General features: G+C 37.0%; 1 protein-coding gene across 9 annotated transcripts in view; it reads left to right on the top strand.

The window, feature by feature from the left end:
• The window catches only part of LOC136246422 (uncharacterized), a 44,221-nt gene extending 41,424 nt beyond the window's left edge, over window positions 1-2,797 (top strand). For all 9 annotated transcript variants that reach the window (XM_066037843.1, XM_066037842.1, XM_066037841.1 and 6 more), the window contains 4 exons: window positions 261-396; window positions 2,074-2,144; window positions 2,313-2,543; window positions 2,594-2,797. The gene's annotated coding sequence lies outside the window, so the exon portion shown is untranslated. The remainder of the gene's footprint in view (window positions 1-260; window positions 397-2,073; window positions 2,145-2,312; window positions 2,544-2,593) is intronic.
• Window positions 2,798-24,896: the final 22,099 nt, after the last annotated feature.

Genomic DNA, 24,896 nt, shown 5'->3' with positions numbered 1-24,896 from the left:
AAAGGAGCCATGTGGATAACAGTCTTGAAGGATGCTGTGGGCTCCTACACACAAGATCATAGTTGCCACCCTCAGATAGTAGCTGTTTTCACATGGTAGCCACATTATTTCCTTGCTAAAAGTTATTGTAGTTACAGCTATTAACCTTAACCATTAGTCATCCTGATGCCTATTGTTTTGTGGATTCAATTGTCTGTGTGACTGGATAGTCAGTGTTATGTGTGGTAGTATAGTGATGAGTGAATATGTGTTCCTTGTAGGCTCCCTCATTGACAAGTGACTTACCGTCACTGAACTATGGTCTGATCACTAATGGTTGCTCCAAGACACTTCAGGAATGACACAGAAGTAGCCATCAAGTTTACTCTACAAGAAGTGGTCCCCCCTGATCAACTGGTATACAATTTTAGTAAAAAATATAATGTTGCTTGTGTGTTGTTTGTGAGGCAGCCAAATTGGTGAAACATATAGTGTTGACATGGTAACCATAAGGTTCTATATAGGTTTAATGCTTAATGCTGTTATTTGTTTCCCTAAACAAGAAACTTTTCTAACATTGTTCCAGTCTACCCAGCTTAATCAGTGTCCTCCTTTGTGTCCCGTTCATCTTTGCTGACAGCGAAAAGTGTCGATTTGGTGGTAACATGTGATGGCTTCCCTTCGTAACGGAAATCGCCCGTATTTTTCGTAGTGGCTGTTTTGATTGCAGAGGAGCTTTTCGATCAGTTCTTGATTCGTATTGCTGTGTAACAGGTTGAACATAGTAGACAATGAAGCATAATGGATACTGCACTTTTCAGACAATAATTAAAATAACTGGGGCGCTGCACCAGTGTATGGATGCAAAGGTGCTGTTCTTAATCCAAAATGCTGTGTAATGGGTTGAACATAGCTGACAACGAAGCGTAATAGATACCTCACTTTTCAGACGATAATTAACATAGCTGGGGTGCACGGCTCCATTCAGATGTGGTATGCGTGGGTTCACCAGTCATAATAATTATTTACAAAAAAAAAGTTAACAAACAAGTACATGGAAAAATTTGGAATTTTCAACTAGAGTAGGGACCATGCACAGTAGGGATATAACACTTCTTATTGTTTTACTGTGATTTAATAGCGTGCACTGTACTCCAACTTGTTTCAGTACTTTTCATCGATGTGCTATGGTCCCTACTCTAGTTGAAAATCCCAAATTGTTCTGTGTGCTGCTTGTAATAATGAGGACTTCGTAAATTTGTAGATTGAGTCTGATTAAATTAAATTAAATGATTAGATTAAATACGTAAATTTGTAGAACACCATAGAGTCTGGTTGTTAAGCGTACGCATATGTTAAGCTTGTGTTGTTTGTTAAGTGCTTACCCATTTCTCATACTTAATCATGGTTGAAAGAAAACACATGTGGACAAACACAAAGTTCCAAGACAAGATGTGCTATACAAGATAGCTACTATAAGACTTGTAGAGGTACTCCAATGTTGCAAGGTGTAAAATTTCACATAGCACGACTATACTTACTAAGCAAAATGGTCTACCGTAGCAGTGGCGGATCTAGAAATTTTCAGAGGGGGTTTCAGATTCCACTCAACTTCAGCCTAACTGTAAGTCGAAGACCAAAAAAAAGGTCACAACCTGCTGTAGAACGTTACAGTTGTGATTTCAAAATCTAAACTATGAAGATTTTCGCCAGTAGAGAATCCTTCTATAACACACGTGGAGATTTTATCACTGGCACGATGACTCGTCAATAAATTTGGGGCACGAGCTATTTTCAGAGGGGGTTTCAGCTGAAACCATTGCAACCCCCCTGTATCCGTCACTGCGTAAGTATGCTCCATACAAATGATTTACACAGTAACCAGACTACTCCAAATATTGGTAGACATTGTGACTACAAATCACATGATCCCCAAGAGAGTGAATCATAATCACAACAAGTAAGCACATACTCTTAACAAGTACATTTTAATTTTCTTGAACTTTATGTGCCTAACAACCAGACTGTATGGTATATTGATGTATCCACTATGTGTTACATCAAAGTGTGGCTATTAGTGTGTGTGTTGTTCAGGTTTGGTTCTCACCCAGCTGATAGTGGATCTGCTAAGAGAAGTGTGAAATTAAACAACACCAGTCCATGTGGTGAGTTAGTTTAGTATAAACGGAGTGAGCACAAGCTACACTTATCCTTGTAGGGTCTCTCCTACATGTACACTGGTCACCATATTTTTGGTAGTGCTTATATTTGTATTTTTAGATGCAGTTAAATCTGACTGCTGGTATTTTTAAAATGTTTATTTTCTTGTACAGAGCTGACAGTGGACTGGGAGGTGTGCAATAAAGTACCAGGGGATCAACAACTGATAGACCTCACTGTGACTGTGGATAACCATTCCCTGATGATATTACTGATGATGAGGAATCATGTGATGATGATCTCATACCTGATGATGTCATTAAAGGATCATGTGATCTGGTAAAGGTCATAATCAAGGCTCATGAAGGAGTAACCTCGTCTCATCCTATCAGACTGATCAAATTGTAGGTGTCAAAGTTGATTGATTGTTATTGAGGTTGTTGATCACTAACAGGTCATCAAGGGACATTCAAGTGTCTCTGCTGATTGATTGATTTATGATTTACCCTCTGGTAGTCAATGACTGCCATTCTCCCTTGCCAGAGCAGTACAAAATATACAAATACAGTATAGCTACGTAGCTAACACGTACAAAAACTAAACACACAGATACAAACATGTGTACAAGTTGAATATCTAAATGGTGGTCTAACGTTAACTAAGGCATAGATACTGCAGGGGCGGATTTAGGGGGGGGGGGCTTCCTTTTTAAGTTAGTGCTTAGCCTAAATCCTTAATGTGTATCAAAAGCAGACTTATTCCAGGAACTATACATCACTATCAGCACAAATTATGTCTATGTAACTATACCTATTGTTCAACTCTGTTAACAGGAGAGTATAGGTTCTTTTTCTTCAAAAGTTCTTCAAGAAAAAGGTTTGATTGTGGGTTGCATTTCCATAGTTACAAAAGTTTAATTGTGAGTTTTGTTTTATACATTGTTTTCCACTATGGCTATAAGAGGTGATTCTTAATCAAAGTGTAGTTTGATTCAAAGTGTTACATTGTTTATCTGGTTACAGTCAGTATATAGCTACCAACTCAGCCATTTAGCAAAACTGTGGTCTTGGTAATTGACAGTCTGATAAGGCAGCTAAGCATTAGCATATTTACCCACTTTTGTCTACGAATGTTAAATTTGTATCAGTTACCTTCTGATATGACTTCATGTGGTTTATGGTGCTGGCAGCCTAAGGGGCCCTTGATCGGGGCCCCTTGAATACCTGTTTAAAAAATTGATATACTCTAATAGAGCAGTCAGACCTTGATATTCTAATAGAGCAGTCATAGTATTCTTCAGAGGAGTAGTGTAACAAACTTATAAAATGGAGATATAGTTGGTGAGGTAGCTATTGTCATTGTGAGCATGTAATGACCTTTTATTTTATTTGGTCTTCAGTTACAGCTAGGCTGAAGTTGTGCATTGAGAGTGGAACCCTCCTTGCCCCTGGGGCCCCACTTAACTCTTTGCCCTGGGCCCCTTAATTTCTCTTGGCAACCCTGCTAGTTAGATCGGTCTTCATAACCTGAAATAAGTTGACTATCACAACAGCAAATTAATTCAGAAAGCTCATCATCAACGTGCCAGTTTGAAATACAGGTGAAATTAGTTTTATCATATTGTTGTGAAATCCTTTCCAAATCTGCTGTACAAACATCAAACAGCTGAAAAACAATGTAGCTGGTCTATAGGTTACCAGGTATACTATAGTGAATTCCTTTGATTTAAAAGAGACATGACCTGTACTAATCAAGACACACGGTAGTGTGTCGTGCGGCCCAAGAAGCCGGCGCGTAACACCCGTGAGTATATTGACAGGAAGAAAGAAAACGCAATTTTCGCACCTCCGTAGCTCTGTGCATTCTTGATGAAACAAGACGAGTTTTGCTGTGGACATTCCCTCCAACTGCAGCACTCCACATTCCAAATTTGAGCGAAATCGCTTCGCGCGTTCCCGAGATATGCGACTTCAAAAATTGGCTCAGTTTCTTCGTTTTTTTCTTCTTATTTTTCTTTTTCTTGTCGCACACTTACAAAAACTGCTATAAAACACGAACGCCATATCCGATTGCCTTGAAATTTGGCACACAGAAGGGGGGTATAAAGGCGCATCTCGGTACCAACTTTGGCTGGAATACGACAAACAGGCAAAGAGTTATGAGCGATTATTCACGAAAAATAACACCAATATGTTGTCACGCCTACAGGGTAAACCGCGTATGGGAATAAGCTGAAAATCGGTGGGTGAATAGGTTAACTATTGAACCTCAAACCTTTTGTGGTTTGAAAGAAATCGAGCTAAAAAACAGGAAGATACAACGAAAAAACCAACAGTGTGTAACAATTACGCAATCGAGATTGGCTAATAAAAAAACGACTACTTGCCACGCCTACCAGATAAACCGCTTGGGGTAATGCTTTGAAAATCGTTGTACAGATGGAGTAATCATCTTAGAAAGGCTCATCAATGGTGTAGAAGAATCAGACTTAAAGCCACGGAGTTATAACACGAAATCCAACTTGGTGCAGCAAGTGCGAGATCGAGATACTCTAATAGAGCAGTCATCCTAATAGAGCAGTCACCCTGAAGAGAATTCAAGAGATCAGCTAGAAACAAGAAACCTGTATAGAGATCAGCTACACACAAGTCACCCTGTAGAGAGATCAGCTAGAAGAAGTTACCTTGTAGGGAGTTCATGCAACTATGGAAAGGGATAGTTCAGCTAGAAAAAATCACCTTGTAGAATTCAGCTACAAAGAAACCACCATGTAGAGAGTTCAGCTACAAACAAATCTCCCTGTAGAGAGATTAGCTAGAAGAAGTTACCTTGTAGAGAGTTCAGCTACAAAGAAACCATCATGTAGAGAGTTCAGCTACAAACAAATCTCCCTGTAGAGAGATTAGCTAGAAGAAGTTACCTTGTAGAGAGTTCAGCTACAAAGAAACCATCATGTAGAGAGTTCAGCTACAAACAAATCTCCCTGTAGAGAGATCAGCTAGAAGAAGTTACCTTGTAGAGAGTTCAGCTTCAAACAAATCACCCTGTAGAAAGATCAGCTAGAAGAGGTCACCTTGTAGAGAGTTCAGTTACAAAGAAACCACCATGTAGAGAGCTCAGCTACAAATTAGTGACTTTGTAGAGACATCAGCTAGAAGAAGTTACCTTGTAGAGAGTTCAGCTACAAAGAAACCATTCTTTAAAGAGCTCAGCTGCAAACAAATCACCTGTACAGAATTCAGCTACAAATAAATCACCCTGTAGAAAGATGAGCTAGAAAAAGTTACCTTGTAGAGAGTTCAGTTACAAAGAAACCACCATGTAGAGAATTCAGCTACAAACTAGTAACCCTGCAAAGACATCAGCTAGAAGAAGTTACCTTGAGAGAGTTCAGCTACAAAGAAACCATTATTTAAAGAGCTCAGCTGCAAACAAATCACCTGTACAGAATTCAGCTACAAATAAATCACCCTGTAGAAAGATGAGCTAGAAAAAGTTACCTTGTAGAGAGTTCAGTTACAAAGAAACCACCATATAGAGAATTCAGCTACAAACTAGTGACCCTGTAAACACATCAGCTAGAAGAAGTTACCTTGAGAGAGTTCAGCTACAAAGAAACCATTATTTAAAGAGCTCAGCTGCAAACAAATCACCTATACAGAATTCAACTACAAAAAAATCACCATGTAGAGAGATCAGCTAGAAGAAGTTTACTTGTAGAGAGTTCAGCTACAAAGAAACCATCATATAGAGAGTTCAGCTTCAAACAAATCACCTGTAGAGAGTTCAGCTACAAACAAATCTCCCTGTAGAGAGATCAGCTAGAAGAAGTTACCTTGTAGAGAGTTCAGCTACAAACAAATCACCCTGTAGAAAGATCAGCTAGAAGAAGTCACCTTGTAGAAAGTTCAGTTACAAAGAAACCACCATGTAAAGAGTTCAGCTACAAACTAGTCACCTTGTAGAGACATCAGCTAGAAGAAGTTACCTTATAGAGAGTTCAGCTACAAAGAAACCATTTTGTAAAGAGCTCAGCTGCAAACAAATCACCTGTACAGAATTCAGCTACAAACAAATCACCCTGTAGAGAGGTCAGCTAGAAGAAATTACCTTGTACATAGTTCAGCTACAAAGAAACCACCAAGTAGAGAGTTCAGCTGCAAAGAAATCACCCTGAATAAAATTTCTGCCACAAACAAATTGCCCTGTAGAAAGATCAGTTAGAAGAAGTTACCTTGTAGAGAGTTCAGCTACAAAGAAACCATTCTGTAAACAGCTCAGCTGCAAACAAATCACCTGTACAGAATTCAGCTACAAACAAATCACTCTGTAGAGAGATCAGCTAGAAGAAATTACTTTGTAGAGAGTTCAGCTACAAAGAAACCACCATGTAGAGAGTTCAGCTGTATAGAAATCACCCTGTATAAAATTCTGCCACAAGCAAATTGCCCTGTAGAAAGATCAGTTAGAAGAAGTTACCTTGTAGATAGTTCAGCTACAAACAGATCTCCCTGTAGAGAGATCAGCTAGAAGAAATTACCTTGTAGAGAGTTCAGCTACAAAGAAACCACCATGTAGAAACTTCAGCTGCAAAGAAATCACCCTGTAGAAAATTCTGCCAGAAACAAATTGCCCTGTAGAAAGATCAGTTATAAGAAGTTACCTTTTAGAGAGTTCAGCTACAAAGAAACCATTCTGTAAAGAGCTCAGCTGCAAACAAATCACCTATACAGAATTCAGCTACGAACAAATCACCCTGTAGAGAGATCAGCTAGAAGAAATTACCTTATAGAGAGTTCAGCTACAAAGAAACCATCATTTAGAAAGTTCAGCTTCAAACAAATCACCTGTAGAGAGTTCAGCTACAAGCAAATCTCCCTGTAGAGAGATCAGCTAGAAGAAGTTACCTTGTAGATAGTTCAGCTACAAACAAATCTCCCTGTAGAGAGATCAGCTAGAAGACATTACCTTGTAGAGAGTTCAGCTACAAAGAAATCTCCCTGTAGAGAGATCAGATAGAAGAAGTTACCTTGTAGAGAGTGAAGCTACAAACAAATCATCCTATTGAAAGATCAGATAGAAGAAGTCACCTTGTAGAAAGTTCAGTTACAAAGAAACCACCATGTAGAGAGTTCAGCTACAAACTAGCCACCTTGTAGAGACATCAGCTAGAAAAGTTACCTTGTAGAGAGTTCAGCTACAAACAAATCTCCCTGTAGAGAGATCAGCTAGAAGAAATTACCTTGTAGAGAGTTCAGCTACAAAGAAACCATTCTGTAAAGAGCTCAGCTGCAAACAAATCACCTGTACAGAATTCAGCTTCAAACAAATCACCCTGTACAGAGATCAGCTAGAAGATATTACCTTGTAGATAGTTCAGCTACAAACAAATCACCCTGTAGAAAGATCAGTTTGAAGAAGTTACCTTTTAGAGAGTTCAGCTACAAAGAAACCATTCTGTAAAGAGCTCAGCTGCAAACAAATCACCTATACAGAATTCAGCTACGAACAAATCACCCTGTAGAGAGATCAGCTAGAAGAAATTACCTTGTAGAGAGTTCAGCTACAAAGAAACCATCATTTAGAAAGTTCAGCATCAAACAAATCACCTGTAGAGAGTTCAGCTACAAGCAAATCTCCCTGTAGAGAGATCAGCTAGAAGAAGTTACCTTGTAGATAGTTCAGCTACAAACAAATCTCCCTGTAGAGAGATCAGCTAGAAGACATTACCTTGTAGAGAGTTCAGCTACAAAGAAATCTCCCTGTAGAGAGATCAGATAGAAGAAGTTACCTTGTAGAAAGTGAAGCTACAAACAAATCATCCTATTGAAAGATCAGATAGAAGAAGTCACCTTGTAGAAAGTTCAGTTACAAAGAAACCACCATGTAGAGAGTTCAGCTACAAACTAGCCACCTTGTAGAGACATCAGCTAGAAAAGTTACCTTGTAGAGAGTTCAGCTACAAACAAATCTCCCTGTAGAGAGATCAGCTAGAAGAAATTACCTTGTAGAGAGTTCAGCTACAAAGAAACCATTCTGTAAAGAGCTCAGCTGCAAACAAATCACCTGTACAGAATTCAGCTTCAAACAAATCACCCTGTACAGAGATCAGCTAGAAGATATTACCTTGTAGATAGTTCAGCTACAAACAAATCACCCTGTAGAAAGATCAGTTTGAAGAAGTTACCTTTTAGAGAGTTCAGCTACAAAGAAACCATTCTGTAAAGAGCTCAGCTGCAAACAAATCACCTGTACAGAATTCAGCTACAAACAAATCACCTGTAGAGACTTCAGCTACAAACAAATCTCCCTGTAGAGAGGTCAGCTTGAAGAAGTTACCTTGTAGAGAGTGAAGCTACAAACAAATCACCCTATTGAAAGATCAGCTAGAAGAAGTCACCTTGTAGAAAGTTCAGTTACAAAGAAACCACCATGTAGAGAGTTCAGCTACAAACTAGCCACCTTGTAGAGACATCAGCTAGAAAAGTTACCTTGTAGAGAGTTCAGCTACAAAGAAACCATTCTGTAAAGAGCTCAGCTGCAAACAAATCACCTGTACAGAATTCAGCTACAAACAAATCACCCTGTAGAGAGATCAGCTAGAAGAAATTACCTTGTAGATAGTTCAGCTACAAACAAATCACCCTGTAGAAAGATCAGTTAGAAGAAGTTACTTTGTAGAGAGTTCAACTACAAAGAAACCATTTTGTAAAGAGCTCAGCTGCAAACAAATCACCTGTGCAGAATTCAGCTATGAACAAATCACCCTGTAGAGAGATCAGCTAGAAGAAGTTACCTTGTAGAGAGTTCAGCTACAAACAAATCTCCCTGTAAAGAGATCAGCTACCTTGTAGAGAGTTCAGCTACAAAGAAACCATCATGTAGAGAGTTCAGCTGCAAAGAAATCGCCACTGCCCAAATTTCAAGGCAATAGCTTTTTCCAATCTGAAGTTATCAATTGTCAAAGTTGGCAAATTGGATGTGTGGAAGGCCCCTTTTCGCAAATCCGGTCACATATGTATTATATATATAATTGTACATCTACTGATAAAATATTTAAAGTACGTACATCTACTTCATGTTTTCTTCTTCCTGTAGTAAAGAAAAAAAACATAGGTTTAAAAAGTCCCAAAGTTGGCCATAGGCTGGCTTTGGGGTATACAAATACAAAAAGAAATGAAATCTAATCCAAAACAGCCAAGCTGTAAAAAAAGTGTGCGGCCCTCGAAAGGCTATGGTGAAAAAAGATGTGAAATCCAAGGTGGCGGCCAAGAAATGGCTGTGATGGTAGGTTAATGGTAAAAATTTTAATAACGACAATTCAGGTGAATTTTTGTGCCGCTTCACAAAATTTACCTGAATTGTCATTATTAAATTTTTTACCATTAACCTACCATCACAGCCATTTCTTGGCCGCCACCTTGGATTTCACATCTTTTTTCACCATAGCCTTTCTGAGGGCCGCACACTTTTTTTACAGCTTGGCTGTTTTGGATTAGATTATATATAACACGAACATAAGTTAAGACCAGCTTTGAGGCTTCATCCGGAAAATTTGTGCAAGAAAATGTCATAGATAAACTATAAAACATATTATGAAGATACTTCTTAAGTGGTTTAAAATGGAGTACACTTCCTTATCATTGCATTAACAACATAATTACACAACTACAAAATATTTCATGAATTCTAAATAATTCTGTATGTAACATTGCACCAAAGCTAAATAAATATTACTATATTTTGTTAATTCAAGCTGGTCACACAGTGCCTAGTTTTTAGAAGTAGCACATCATCAACTTGTTTTTAAAACATGTGGGCCTTGTTAGCCTGACCCTATTGTGATAGTATTGCATTTTCTTATACTAGTTAAAGCACCACTGTAAATGCGATGTGAAAAAGAGTGCGGGCTCATCGCTCGAGACCATGCTCCAAGCTATTTTTTCCATATTGCATAAGCTAGACAGTGCTTTAACTGGTTTATTGCACAAAAGTAGTGGCTGGCATGGGTAGTAAGTTTTCCCAGTGCACTATCTACACTACACGAGTGTGATGATGCTAGGTTTCATTGATTTCAGCTGCTAGAATGACATTAAATGGCCAAATACTTGTTCTTCAGTTGAGGCTTGGCTTCAAGCCCAAGATTAAATTTGTGAGTATGCTATAGACAAGTAGTTAGCTATTGTATTTAGCAAGTGAGAGTGCATTTATTAAGTGTATAAGATAGATCAAATATTGCAGCTATGTAGTTAGTACTGCTTAAGGGTGCTCTGTACAGTTCATACAAGGCTTCCCAAAACATAGTCTGTTTTGCACTAAAAGAAATATTATGGTCACTTAATTAGTCTGTGACATGTTGATGCATTTTAGTACCTGTAAATTAGGTATCCCATACCAACAAGCACATGAATCTTGCTATTCTACACCCTATCACTTAAATTAGAACTACTTTGTCATTTTTAATCCAGTAGACATGAAATTTTCACACAAGCTACTTTAGTAATTTTACCAACGAAAAGCGTTTGCCATTTTGAAATAGCAAGTTCAGATGATGAATAATGTAGAAGTAAAAAAAGGATTTCTGAGACTGTCAACCCGAAAGATAAATATGTGATGATTGAGAAGCTAAAAGACAAAAATAAAAACGCACAATGGTTTGTGCTGTTTAGCATAGTGTATCACAAAAGTATCAAGGCTCTTGTGCATAATCTGTAGGACTAGTTCTAGTATAAAGGGAAAAACTGTAACTCATGTTCTAAAGCAAATTTAGCAGTTGGGTTTGCACTGAACTGTGTACTAGTGTTAGCTTATATCCAGTAAAAAAGTACAGGACATTTGCTAAAACCATTTGTAAGTTATAGAACAAATAAAATTCATGGGAAGCTATATAAGCAGACTGTACAGAGCACCCTTAACTACACCTGGCTGCACACTTTAAAGTAGCTTGTGAGCTGTATTTCCCATTGTGCTATATTTCCCCATACAGCAACGTTAAAACAGTAAACAATTTGACCAATGCTAGACAAATTATTGTATTGCTTTCACCAAACCACAAAAATGTTATGAAGCCATTCAACAATTATGACCTATTTTAAACACATGAAACAATGCCATTACCTAAATGCAAGTGAGCAAATAACCTGAAAGCCCTCATCACGTCACTGTCAAGTGACTGCTCTATTAGTGTTCAAAGAAACACGAGAGCATAGTCAACACTACAAGATATGCTAATTCACTTTCAGTTGCCTTCAAGTCCCAGGTGCTGCACCTTGGCTTCTAATTGATTTTTTTACAAGCATGTCTATAAAATGAGTGATTACACTTGAGACTTGGTTGCCTGCCACAGACTGTTAGCCAGTAACAGACATAGCATATAATATATAAGTTGTATCATGTCCCTTGTAATTTGCACCCTAGCCCTCACTTGGGTTTGGGTGTACACTGGATTATCACTTATCCAAACCTCAGTTATCTGAGCACCTTGATTATCTGAATGCCAAAAGTGACTGTTCTATTAGAGTATTTTGTCATTAGTGTACACTGTATTAGAGTAATTGACTGTTCTATTAGAATAATTGAACACAGCTCTGCATAATGGCTTCAGTTAGCTATTTAATGCAAGAGTGATCAATGTATAGATCTCACTGTTTCTTGGCAGAAATCTTCATGTTTGGGATGTGTGTTGTGCTTTTGGAAAATAATGAATAATAACCGCCCGCCCACATCAAATTTTCAAAAATCTGAGTGAGAAACTGGTAATCAAGTTTCCTTAGCCTCAGGGCAGTATGACAAATTGAGGAGAAGATTGCAACTACAGCATCTCATCACAGGTAGACTCTAAGTACACTAAGTTTATTGAATAATGTAGTGGAGCACTTGGGGTTAATTAGTATATCTATGGCTCACTGTGTGTGGTGTTAGTGTAAAGTGTGTAGCTCAGAGGCTGAGGAATGTGAAAAGGTTGGGGGAGGAAGGTAGCTAGGTCTGGGCGTGAAACTAGGCTTAAATATTTGACACTCATATAGAGGCTGGAGTAGTACGTACTTGTTTATGTTTGTACTAGTGATTACAACAGTATGCAATGGACACTTAACATAGCATGCCTCTTATAGGAGGGCCTGAAATTGTTGAAAAGTGGGTACCTTGAAATTGAAGTTGGTGACACTTTATGTTTTAAATATTGTCAAGTAATTTAACTATCAGACATACATAGCTACGTATTTAATAATTATATAACTGCCAATTCAAAAATCATTCCAGTATTTAATCATGTCATAGACTCATGAAGTCATGCAAGGTAATATTGGAGTACTCTACCCCTCTCCCCTTAAAGTTGATGGCTTCAATCTCTCTATACTCCCCTCTGCTGCCACTGTCACCAAATGCACATGTCAATAGTTTCTGGGAGGGGATGGGGATTCAAATTTGAAGTGAATTATCTTTGAAGGTTTGGGGTGATCTCCTGGAGGCACCTATGAATGCATATGCAAACTGAGCCCTAGGTGGTTACATTAAAGTTAGTGTGTATGCATCTTCCTAGCTGAAATGTACACACAGGATCTAAGCCTAAATAGAACAACTATTCTTCCTCTTCCAGGTACGTAGCTACTGATAACCAACCAACTTTAATGTTTAGTATTCCTGCTTCCTCCACGTCTGAGTGACTCTATTGGTTGGCAAAACTTTCTTCCAAATATAAACATAATTCTTGCTCCTTTCTCTGTTGATGGTCAAAGTAAATCAGGTGTCTTTACTCTTGTACTCCAATAAAACATCACATACATACAAACATTCACAATGTAAATACATAAACTATTCAACAGTTTGTGCTAATTTGATGCATATATCACATGATCACTCAAGTTTTCTGTACCTGCTGCCTTGTAAATAGTTTTATGTGAATCTTTTGCCATTTACACCAAGAATCACGTACACAATTGATTATATTATGATATACCTAATAACCTATTGAAGAAATGCTTAATTCGTTGTTAGTGGTATGTGATCCTCAGGAGTAGTGCAGTGCAGCACCAGTGTGCAAGTATAGCTACTGTAGAATTCCAGAGCTATAAGTTTTATGTAACTTTTAACTTTAAAACATTCTGTTCATGGAAAAGGGATGCTTCTGAGCCTTCAGAAACCCTTGACTATACACCCTTGCATTTAGAGTGCCAAATTTCACTGTGTGTAATGTGTACTGTGTTGTGTATGTTATATTAGAACTGTTTATAAAAGCTAAAGCATAGTCTCAGCACTTGACCTGCCAACAACCATTCTATGCATGCACTATAGTATTCATACATCTCCCATCCAGAACTACTGTGCATTCATTCAACTTACATTGGTACGATTATTAGGTTTCTGTGTGTGTATGTGCACTATATAGAGTAAAGTGTGTGTCCAGTGTACATGTGTGATGTGATATTTGGTGTGTTCGCTAGGCAGCAATGGCTGCAGCTGCTGGAGATTTCTTTGTGCATATTAATTTTGTGTCTGTGTGTGTGCATGCACGCATGTATACCCACATACATACTGTAATGTGTGCTTATACTTGGGATCACACAAAGAAGGCTAAATCTGTTTAGCCAGAAATTTTGACACTAAAATTACTGAACACAGTCCAGGTATCAGCTTGATCCTCTGGCAGTATGCAAAGAACCATACAGCTTGGATTCATAACTTAGTCTAGTTCTACCACTGCTTGAAGGTTCTTAGTTTACCAATTTGTTAAGATGCCTTACTGTAGTTATACTGATAGTAAAGTGTCAGTAAACTTAAGTATATGGAACATAATTATTTTACTAAGTTTTAAACTATCAGTAAAACATCAGTGATGCAGGTTTACTGAAAAACTACTAAAATAACAAACAATTAACTGTTCCATATACTGGGGATATACCACTGTAGTAAACTAAGATACTTCAAGCAGTGTACATACCTTAACTTTCACATGTAAGCATTTCACCAGGCAAGGTTGTTGTTGTTCTTGTATGTGGGTCACTAGTCCTTTACCTGGAGGATTTGAATGTGCTGACTCAGCACCTGAGTATTGCAGAGGTGTCTGAACTGGTTCACAGCATAGGAATAAAGCTTTGCTCTATTTTGCATATGTGTGTGTGTGTGCACATGTTTATGGAGAAAATTTGTTTTTTGGGGGGGGTTGAATCCTACAACTGAGGACGTGCCTATAAAGCACTATATTGCTTGGCTCGACTTCACTTGTGGTATTCAAGCCACATATTAACAGAACACAGACAAGATGGCCACAGAGGTTTGCAGATGCAATAGTGTTAAGACGAATACCACTGTCATGCCTTGAGATGCAATTTTTAGCTTCACTTTTTTCACACTTTAATGTACTTATGCAACTAATATAATGGAGTTGCATGTATGACAATGATGTACCATAATTATCATTATTGTGTATGTTCATTATCATTGTTATTGTATGCATATACAGACATTGATATCTTCATTAACACACTGCAAGATAGCTATAGAAGATCAAAGGTGGTGGGAGATTGGTGGTACAATAGCCACTACCCAGAAGTGTCTACAGCTTCATATAAGCCCAATAAAAATCCTTTCCACCTGGTAACGGATGTAAATGTGAGGAATATGATGTTCTGTGACAGTAATGACACCTGTGTTATATTTATTTTGATAACGTATAGCTATAACTCTTTAATATAGAGCTGGATATGACTTATCTGTACATTTGTAAATATGTAAGTCTAATATATTTAGAAAATTATGAACTGTGTTGTGTGGTGTATGTTAATTAATTATGACATCATACAACTATTAATAGGTGTATTTGTAAGGCTTTGTGTACTTTTTTGTGGTTGAAAAGTTAATTGACTGAGTTTCCACATTTGGAAACTGCTTGCTAACTACTTGTGGTATGAAGCATTCTAACTTCCAGAGTTTCCACATTTGGGAACCACTAGTACATAAGTTGCTTAACTCAATAATCATTTGTGGTTGTGTACGCAAAGCTCGCAACTTTGAACTCAATTTTTGTAAACTGCATTTGTACACATGAAGTGGGCTAATTGAGAAACTGTTGGAAACTGACATTGTTCTTGCTGTGTCTATTAGTGTTTCAAACAAACACGAGAGCATAGTCAACACTACAAGATATGCTAATTCATTTCCAGTCACCTTCAAGTCCCAGGTGCTACACCATGGTTTCTAATTGATTTTTTCACAGGCATGTCTATAAAATGAGTGATTACCCTTGAGACTTGGTTGCCTGCCAGAGACTGTTAGCCAGTAATAGACATAGTACATAATATATCAGTTGCATCATGTCCCTTGTGATTTGCACCCTTACCCTCTCTGGATGTACAGTGGATTCTCACTTATCCAAACCTCATGATCTGAGCACTCTGATTACCCGAATGCCAAAAGTGACTGTTCTATTAGAGTATTTTGTCATTAGTGTACACTGTATTAGAGTAATTGACTGTTCTATTAGAGTAATTGAACACAACTCTGCATAATGGCTTCAGTTATCTGAACAATTTCACTTAGCTGAACTCTTTAGGCTAACTATAAGAACAAAGGCATTCAGATAACTGAGGATCCACTGTACATGAGACATGTTTGTAACTTAATATTTTTGGAAAAATGTAAATTGTGACCAGATTTGTGAAAAAGGGTCTTATAGACTTTCCAAATTTCCAAGTTTGACAAGTGATAACTCATCATGTGTTTAACATATTTTCTTAAACTTGCATCCAGGAATAATGCTATATTAGGAGTGTAAGGTGACCATATTTCAGGCTGGTACCATACTCACAAGTCAAGTTAAGGATTGCCAAGTACATTGGAAAGGCTAGAAGACCCCTTTTCACAGATCTGGTCACAATTAACTTATACAACTCAGTGCTAAAAGTTGAGATCCTAATCAACACTCTTAATAGTATAGATAACAGTGTGGATCTGGCTTAACACATTGTATATAAATGTCCTGTTGAAATATCCAGAGCTGCAACATTGAGGTCCTATCACCCCCAACATCATTAATTTTTAATTCTGCACATGTCCCCAAAGGTTTTTTCACATGTTGAACTAGTGCTGTACACTGGTGTGCAAATAACCAGTGTTGTCTACGTCAGCCAATAACCAGCGAAGAAACCTTTAAACTGGTTATTGCCCACCCACTTGGTAAACCATAAATTACCCCTGCTGACAAGTGTTAACATCATAACATAACCTCAAAGCATGTGTAAATATGTGATTGTAATAACTGTTATATATTGCAAGGCAGGATGTTGATGGTCACTTTGGTACCACCCTAAACCTTCCAGCAGGCTTGTTGAGTACATATTATCATTATGTCTGCCAATATACGCACACAAACCAATCATTGCTAGGGACCCGCCGATTATGCTCATTATTTTATCTATTATGCTATGCTGCACTGCTCAAAAATTTACCTATTATGCTTAAATTAATGCTCAGTATTTACCTATTATGCTCAAATTATGCTCAATATTTTTACCTCAGTTCCCATGTTTTTCTACTACTTTGCACTTTATGGAAAAGCAGTAAATGGTTGAAGCACAGACTGTAAATCCTTGCTTGTCAAAGTGCATGTCACAGAAAAGATCGATATACTCTAATAGAACAGTCAGCTGCCTGATAATTTTATTAGAGTTACTGACTGTTCTATTAGTCTTAGAGTATATCGATTTTTTGTCAGATATGCATTTTGATAAGCAAGAATTTATAGCATTGCACAAATTTTCTCCCTATTATGCTAGCATTATGCTCAATGCTTTCAGGCACCTATTATGCTCATTATTATGCCAGCATAATCGGCGGGTCCCTAATCATTGCCTAACTGGCAACAAAAAGTTTGTAGGTGTCAGGGGCGGATCCAGAGTTTGGAAAGAGGGGGGGCACCTTTCTGAAAAACAGTTGAAGACCTAAAAACTTGCTGAAAACCAGTTGAAGACCAAAAAAAAAAAAAAAAAAAAAGGTCACGACAATAATAGCTAGTTATCCTTACCAACTATATCACGTCTGTTATGTAAAATAAAATCCTATTTATAGCTTCATAGGTAAGCTACACTGCCTCATGAACATTGTGACTGCTTTATTAGAGTAATTGACTGCTCTATTAGAGTATCTCGATCTTGTATGCAATTTCTTGAAGGGGGGGGGGGGGGGCATTTGCCCCAAATGCCCCATCCTGGATCCGCCACTGGGTGTACAGCATAATGTCAAACCATTGGAGAAGAATGCTGGTGAGGGAACTAACCAGTCAGGAGAAGTGTTTAGTGTCAACCCAACCTGTTCTACCACTTATCCACATCACTCTTCTATTATAACAGTGATGTTCACTCCTCAATATAAGTAGTAACAGGTTAAATGATTTGTGATTACCGTATATGTACAAATTTTCAAGGTACGTAATTTTGTGGATTAACAATTTTCAAAATTTTCGCAGTTTTACTTTCGAGGATCACTGCATGGTTTTTCAAATATAGGATATCTATTATAAAGCATTGAACCAATCCTATTATTGTTCATTTTCAAGGATGAAATTTTCACGGATATTGAAGCAACCACAAAATCTGTCTGACTGTTTCTCCAAATTTTGTACATATACGGTCATTTGTGATCTCTTGTTGTAGTCATGAGCAGGAATATGTTATGAACGTGTATATCAGGGGTGTGTTGGGAGGTCATGTAAGAGTTACTGTGCCTGGTACTGGATCTACTGATGAAGCCATGTTACCATAGCAACCATGATATATGTATTGCAAACATTGTGGATAAGAAAATTAAGTCAAATTGCAAAATGTTTGCATCTGATTTCATTAACTACCACCTTGTTACTTGTATAGTATAGTATGGTAGCTATGTGCGAATTTACTATGGTAGCTATGCATTACCTGAAAATTACAATGCACTACATTAAATCCACACATTCAGTCTATAGTTGCTATATTTCATCTTGTTTATAATACTGCTACAATATTATGATATTTGTAGTTACAAGCAAATAACCTAACAGCTAATAATGAAGTGCATTAAAATACATACAGGAGTTGCTACAAGTGTCAGTGGGGGTGGCAACCTACAGGACATATTCTTCATTTTTATAACTGGTGGACTGGAGCATTTAAGATGATACACATATTGCTGATCAGCTGATGCCTTAATTTGCATGTGCAATGGATATAATATTGTGTTGCTTATACACAAGCACTGCTTGTAAGTGAAGTTAACAATCGCCTTGCATTGACCATTATGTAAAAAGTGCATGAGGAAAAATTTGCAGTTGACTAGAGTGTAGGTAAAGTAGAATTATTTAAACAACCCAATAGTTTGATAAGCAAAAGTTTGACAAAAACAGCATAAGGCCATACTTATTAGAAAAGTTGTTGCTTAGACCTGATCGACCCAATTTGCACAGAATTTGTTATGAAGAAAAACAAAGCAAAAATAGATCACGTAACACCTTAATAATTGCTGCAAAAGATTGAGGTACGTTAATAGAACAGTCAGTTGGTACAATTTTGATCTCAAATATAATGCTAGCTATCTGTGAATGTAAAAACAGCGTGTTCCTTACCCCTGGAGAAGATAATTTATAATATCATCAACACAGTGCTCATTGAACTACTAGCTATGTTTATCCATTACTGAATGTACTACAGTAGAAGGGATTTGATAAGGTTGCATACAGCTTTAATATGACTTACTGATCTATTGTATGGCTTGTAACCAGAGATTGTATGTATGTACATATCTAAAGATAATAATATTGCAGTTGGCCTAACTAGCTGTGTTTTTTTTTGGCCTACAGACCAACCTATTTTTTGTAAAATAAATCTGAGTAACAACATTTCAAATAGGTATGGCCTAATCAAAAATAAATTAAGAACTACAAGAAGTTCAAGAAATTTTGCAAATAAATTCGACATTCCCCATTATGATATACCTTTTAAAAACATTGTTCAGAGATGGTGGAAACAGGAGGACATACCCATTCCCCTACCTTTATTGGACAGTCAGGGCCACAGACGGGGGGAGGGGGAACTGAGGTAAATTTCTCTGTGCCCCACTTTGTTTAAATGGGCCCCATAGCTACATATTATTGACACATACAATGAAAGAACACACAACAGTGTAAATCTTCCTCTAAGACACAGGAAGTCTCAGTATAACTGTACTACTAACAGATAGCATCAATTGGCTAGCAACTGCAAATTCAATATCCAACATTATATAGTTCAAGGAACAGCAGACAATTACATGCCACTGCACTGCCCATAATAATATATCATACAGCACTTAAAGAGCACTGTGACTTTTAGATCAAGATCGAGGAACAGTTACCTATACACTCTAATAGAGCAATCAAATGCACTCTAAATATCCAAATACAAGTAGCTACAAATAATGTGACATGAAACTTTACTGTGGAAAGAGTTGAGTTAAGGATTCAGTATTTCTAAAGCAGACATTGTAACATTGGTGATCAGTGTTGAGCAAGTTACTTTTTAAAAGTAACTAGTTACGCATTACATATTACTTGCAGCTGAACTGTTTAGTTACAGTTACATATTACCCATAAAATAAAGTAGCTGTAATAATATTACATATTTAATATATTACTTTGTGTCCATAGCCTTAAGCTGTCACGTGTGAAATTACCACCTTATCACGTGACACGATTGCGTTGTTGGACAATGTGCAAGTCTTGATATAAGTAAGTAGCTGGTGAATAAGCCTTATTTAGTAGGCTTCATTACTTCGGTGTGGCTAGGCGTTACTCAGTGGGTTACTAACGAGATTAGTAACTTCGTCGGTTACTTTTAGTAATAATATTACGTAATATTAGATTCGTTACAGTAACTATATTACTTAGGTAACGCGTTACATTTGCAAGTAAAGTAACTTGAGTTATATTGCCTGTTTTTATAGTGTATTTCGTTATATTACTTTGTTACCACAAACGTAACGCGTTACCTAAGTAGCGTGTTACTCCCAACACTGTTGGTGATTGATGCAAGACTGAGTATGAGCTTATCACAGCTATAAGTATGGTCTGCAGTTGCTTTTTAGTCAGGTATGGGTGTATTTATATCATGCACGTAGGTGCACATATATCATCAATACATATAGCAAAAACTTTTGAAAAGTCATTTGTTTTTAATTTGTCGCTTCATGAGTTCTACTGCACATGTGTAGACCATCTGCCAATAGATAACTGTCCCAGCTGTGAGTTGTGCAAAAATGTGATTGTGATCAACTATCACAATATTTCATCCAAGTTAGTTTATAGCAATCTGTTGAGTTTTGGACCATCAAATATTTAGGTCTCTCAGCGGACAACCCCAAAGCCTTGCTGCTAGTATTATAAACTTGCATATTCTGTTGGAAATCCCTTCGAAGAATAAAAATTATTATATTAAATATCAAACTTATATTCAGGGGTGCATGCAGTATTTACTAGGTGACATGTTTTGGGTAGAAATCTTTAATTTAAGCTTCAGATACCTACTGATAGGACAATACAACAGTCAAATTATACTACTCACTCTTATATTCAATCTCAGAAGGTCCAATTTTCTAAAATTTCCTGGGGGAGCATTCCCCAGAACCCCTAGGTTAGCATGCTTCACCAGCATGCAAGCTGTATCATTTATAGAGGCCCTACATTCTTAACTAGCCCAAGGCCCCTAAATTCTCTCAACAGTCCTGTGGACAATGCTTGCAAGACAAAGTTGCAATAACTCTAATAGAGCAGACACCTTTTATATTTTGTTTTAAAGCTGTAAGTAGCTATTTAATTTACATTTTATAGTGCTAAATGTTCTCTCAACGCTACCAAAATGGAAAAATGTTGCTCTCAAACTATCATCATATTTATTATGCTTTTAAATTCTACTGAGTAAATTCTACTGTCCTCTCACACTTTGGCTTGCTTCATCACCCTTGTTGTTGTTTGTCATCATAATCTGTACTTGAATGTACAATATTTATTTCTTTAAGTACTGAAGGTCTGTAAAACACCTGTTTAATGTGGAGCTGTTAAATGCCAAAATGCTATTATTAATATCAAAAGATAATGATTGATGGTTGATTGCCATCACAATTATAAGGATTGTTACCATCAAAATAAAGTATGAAATATTATACATTAGTCTCAGGGGTGTACCGAGGGGGGGTTTCCAGGGGTTTCAGGAAACCCCTTTGGATTTTACACACCACTTGAAACATTAAGAAATTGAAACTTCAGGTTTCCAGAATTTGGAATCTATCATGGAACAGGACACATTTTAAACTTTTATCTTAGTTAAATAATAGTTTCAACATGATAGCAACACTTATAGCATTGTTCTGAATTATGATTTTGGTGAAAAGATTGAGATACTCTAATAAAGCAGTCAGGTAATATAAACTATTCTAATATAACAGTCAATTGGAAACCTTTTTCAAAATTCCTGCATACACCCCTGAGTCTTGACTGTATTTGTGCACATTGTGTACATGAATTGTAATTTGTGAGTAGGTAATAGATAATATATGTAAGTCTTCACAAGAGGTACACAGATGGGATTGTTTGGGAATCTGCTGCCAATTCTATGCTGCCAAATGTGGCATCTGCTGAAATTGGCACCAATTTTGAAATTTTTTTTGTAATTGCTGCAATAATTTATTTGAGTTGTTTTATTTGTTATGTCTTTACAGCAAGAGTGCTGAAGATCTGTAAGACACCTGATCCTACAGCCTGTTTATAGATATTATGTTTGAAAAGTCAGAGAAAGGAGAATAAAAAATCCACTTGGCAGCCTCAAACCTGCAGCCATCCGATCTATAGCTATGTTTAGACACTTACATGAGTCTGCCAGGTGGTCAGGATGTTGTCTCCATGTTAATTTCATGTATTTGTACCCATAGAAACTCTATAATGCATTGAAGAATTTGAAGTTGAAAGCCAGCCATTATGGAGGAGGCATGATGCATGTAGGATCACAAGATGCTTGATAATTTACTATGAAAAACTTCACAAATCGCAATGATCATTACTTTCCCAGTGTAAGATGCTGATGAAAAGTATCTTTGATAATGCTAAATAGTAGCTTCCAAACTGTGGATGAGCATGTTATTGGGCAATAATTACTTGGAATGGGCCAATTAGCTTGGCACTTCATGATCAAAAACATAATATGTCCAGTCAACAATGATGGAAAGTGGGCTGAAGATTGCCCCTTACTTGTAATGAGATCATAGTAATAGATGTTAAATGGTTTAGCCAGTAGCCATATGAAAACTATCACGGGTTTTCCAATTAGGAATCTTCTTTGCAGCTTTTTGAAAGGTAGTAGGGGTAATGGTACATTGTGTCATATGTGTGGAAACATTCTGTTTCACCAGGCCCCACCAAGAAGTATCTGCACTATAATGACAGAGCATTTCCCCATGACTCCAAAACTCAACACTGCATGGCAGCTGCAAGTGGAGTCTTAAAAGAATAATGACCATCCCCCAATATGAACGGTAGAGTTTATGCCTTTTGAAACAGAACAAGTTATTTTGATTTTGTGATACAGTGTACATGAAACAAGATGATTCCACCAGCGTTGAACATCAGCTAAACATCCACAAGCTATGACATCATCAGCATACCAAACCTGCTTGACAAATTCATCTGATAAAGTGTTAATTAGAGGAACAACTCCCAAACCATACATGGGCATTGCTGGGGGATCCCCTGAGTGGTGCCCTCCTCTGATAGTGGCAATGTTTCACCTCAAATATATAAATTGACATCAATCCAGTAAATATTGATAAAGATGGTAGAAAAAACAGACATAGTCTCTCTAAAATATTGTGCATGATGCCTGATGTATACACCATAGCAATTGAGAGGCTTGAGACCTTAAACAATTCCTTATTAATGCTCCCTCATATTTTCATTGGCACATATCTATTCTCTGTGACTGATGGTAAACCATTAGGACCTCTATAGGTCGTACCCACTAATTTTTCACTGTGACTGTTGAGATCATACATACCAGCCTTTCAATGTGACTAATGCAGACAGTCAGAACATACACAACACTATGGGGGTATATACATACAAGCCATTTTACTATATACGCCAACAGAAAACCTGTGACTTATCACGTTGCATGTACATAAACAATTCTAAGAATAGATACACACTTAGAGTGGCATATATAGCACAAAGAATGGGCATTTCGTGCACTTTGTGATACAATTATGAAACTTTCCACAGAAATAGTACTCCTTGTGATAACTATTTTTTATATAGAGTCATTGCAGATTTGACTTCTGGTGACCTTTACAGCTATTTTTTAATGGAGAATTCATCACTTTTGTCTTTATCTCCCTGAGGCATTATGCCACACTGTTTACAAATTAAAAGTCTGACTGACAGAAACTACTTGGTTTTAATTTGAAGTCAATAGGTGGTTTCATCCCGAAGTTATGATAATTTATATTAGCCATGGAATTCTATGACGTTTACTGCCCATCAGGTAATTTACACCCTAAGGGCAACAAATTTTACGACTAATTAAAGTAGTCATAATTTTGTGGTGGAATGAGCTATTCACTTCAAACAAAAGTTGTTTTGTTTCTTAGATCAACACCTTTAATTTGAAACCATGTTTTAACAGTGTTATTTAATGCTTCAGGACAAAAATGATAAATATTCAATGCAAAAATGGCTATAAAGGTTGCATAAGGCCAAATATGCAGTGGCTCTATATCAAAAAATAAATGTCACAATAATTACTATTTATGTGGAAAGTTTTATAATTGTATCAAAAAGTGCATGAAATGCACACTATGCCGCTCTACTAATAGTCTTACTGCTATTGGAACTCTAGTAGTGTATTTTTGGACCATTAAATAGACTGTTGCCTGAATAGCTTGGCCAAATGTACAAAAAAGGGACTGATAACCTTTCCCAATTCCCAACTTTGACTAATTACAAGTGAACTCATGTTTTAACCTGTCACCTTCATAATTATTATAAGTTTATTTTCACAACAAACAAAAGTGGTATGTTATGATGTGACCACAAGCACATTTCAAACTCATACCATATTAAGAAAATGAAATTATGGGTAGCCAAGTACATGTAATTACCTTTTTTGCATATCCAGTCACATATTAGTTCTTCACTGCTTGGTAGCACCAGGTACTCCACTACTGGGTTCACTCCATTGGAATGGCCAAAAGGTAATGACCACTGTGAGTTGTTAGGTAATAACCACTGTGAGTTGTTAAGGTACCCCTTACATCAAGGCTTTGTGTATACCTAATAACCTGCAGGGGATCAAGTAGACCACCAATAGTCCACACAAATATACAACTACACTGTGAGCTCTTTCTATTATAAGCTATGACATCACACTTATAATTGTAATCGCACTTACACAATTAAACAGTAATCATATAATACTACACACACAAATGTATTACAGCTACACCTCGAGCTACACAAACCACTAGCTATGTATTACAGCTACACCTCGAGCTACACAAACCACTAGCTATGCAACATAACATTTTTGATAATGGCACACCTCACAAAATTTGATGGGTAAAAATTCACAAACCAACTATCTATATAGTTAATAGAGGTGTGTGATTATCTAGATATCAGAAGACTTATCAAGATAAGGATGAAATTATTTATCCGTAAACTTCAGTAAATTACTTGTGTATCAAAGATATCTGATGGTAGGGAACACCTC

The sequence above is a fragment of the Dysidea avara genome, chromosome 2, assembly GCF_963678975.1.
Source record: "Dysidea avara chromosome 2, odDysAvar1.4, whole genome shotgun sequence".
Taxonomy (NCBI): domain Eukaryota; kingdom Metazoa; phylum Porifera; class Demospongiae; order Dictyoceratida; family Dysideidae; genus Dysidea; species Dysidea avara.
This window is presented reverse-complemented; position numbering and strand designations above follow the sequence as displayed.